The following is a 1677-nucleotide window of genomic DNA, read 5'->3' as shown; positions in this document are numbered from 1 at the left end:
TACTCCAGCTTTTGTTTGTTTGTTTCCATTTTCATGAAATACCGTTTTCCATCCCTTTACTTTCAGTCTTGTGTGTCTTTCAATCTGAAGTACATCTCTTGTAGGCAGCATATGTAAGGGTCTTGTTTTCTTATCCATTCAGCCCCCCCATCTTTTGATTGGAGCATTTAATCCACTTGCATTGAAAGTAATTATTCAGAGGTATGTAGTTATTGCCATTTTATTATGCATATTTTTGATTTTTTTTTTTTTTTTTTTTTTTTTTTTGGTCTTAAGTCCCTCTAAGAGTCCTTGTAATACTGGTTGGGTGGTGATGAACTCCTTTAGTTTTTTCTTGGCTGAGAAGCTCTTTATCTGTCCTTCAAGTCTAAATGATAGCTTTACTGGGTAAAGTGATCTCGGTTGTAGGTCCTTACTTTTCATCACTTTGAATATTTCATGCCAACCCCTTCTGGCCTGCAAAGGTTCTGTTGAGAAATCAGCTGACAGTCTTATGGGGGCTCCCTTGTAAGTAAGTAACTGCTTTTTTCTTGCTGCTTTTAAGATTCTCTCTTTGTCTTTAACCTTTAGCATTTTAGTTATGATGTATCTTGATGTTGGCCTCTTTGGATTCATTTTTTAATTTTATCTCAAAGGAACTCCTTTTATTAGTGTGACCGTCTATAGCAACTTGAATAATTCAATCCTGCGAATCCTTGTGCACAAACCGAAAAATGAAGAGTGTAGATATTTGCAAAATTTGTTCTGAAATTCTAATTGTTTCACACTGATTTCTGAAAATGCTGATACAATGGTCAAAGAAAACACGAAAAGTTAAGAGGAAGCATATGCCATCCTATCTTTAGAAACATTAAAAAATATTAACTGTGATTTACAAATGAGTTTGCACAATTTGAACCAATGTATCTCAAAAAAGTTGAACTGGCCAAAAAACCCCAAACTTATAAAAAAGCTAAGACACATACCTAATCTGTAAAGCTTATACTCTTATGTCATATATCACTTGGCTACTGAAAAATTAGAAGGATTTTAATTTCCAAGTCATTTTTGAGAAAGCAAAATCAATGCAATGCAAACCAGAACATCTAATTAATAAAATTAACAAACTAAAGTAATTTTGTTACATAAATTAATCCATTTATTGTAGGCTAGCAATGTTTCAATTGTGGAGCATCTACTGGTCATTCAATTACTTCAGTCTTCTGATGGCAGATTTTACTGTGCTGGCAAAAGTGGTGTTGTAGCTCCAGGCATCACCAGCTACTGTTTTCACGCAAGAACCACAGCGCCGGATCCCTACAGCTTGTCTTCATCTTGGTTTTGCCACAGAAGGAGCAAGTGTACTTGGTATGCTGGCTGATTTCAACTTTCTTCATTTTCCTGAAGGAGGCACCATAACAAATCCCGTATTTACCAATGATTCCGACCTTCTTCGTGTATTTAGCCATGTCACTGCAAACCAGGCCGGAACCCAGAAAACTCTTTGGGTTCATCCTGTTTGGGGCTCTCTGTGCTTCCTGTGCTTGTATATGTATTTCCTTCACCATGTTAGGGGAGTTTCCTGTCATTATTTCTTCAAATAGGTTTTTAATTCCTTGTTCTCTCTCTTCTCCTTCTGGTACCCCTATAATGTGAATCTTGGTATGCTTGATATTTTCCCAGAGGCCCCTTAAACTC

The 1677-nt window shown here is 36.4% G+C and overlaps 1 pseudogene; it reads right to left on the bottom strand.

Annotated features, from left to right (window-relative positions):
* Window positions 1-922: 922 nt before the first annotated feature.
* Window positions 923-1448, bottom strand: LOC109437061 (large ribosomal subunit protein eL43 pseudogene; annotated as a pseudogene).
* Window positions 1449-1677: the final 229 nt, after the last annotated feature.

Source organism: Rhinolophus sinicus, chromosome 15, assembly GCF_057876585.1.
Source record: "Rhinolophus sinicus isolate RSI-liver-muscle chromosome 15, RSI-T2T, whole genome shotgun sequence".
In the NCBI taxonomy this organism is placed as follows: Eukaryota; Metazoa; Chordata; class Mammalia; order Chiroptera; family Rhinolophidae; genus Rhinolophus; species Rhinolophus sinicus.
This window is presented reverse-complemented; position numbering and strand designations above follow the sequence as displayed.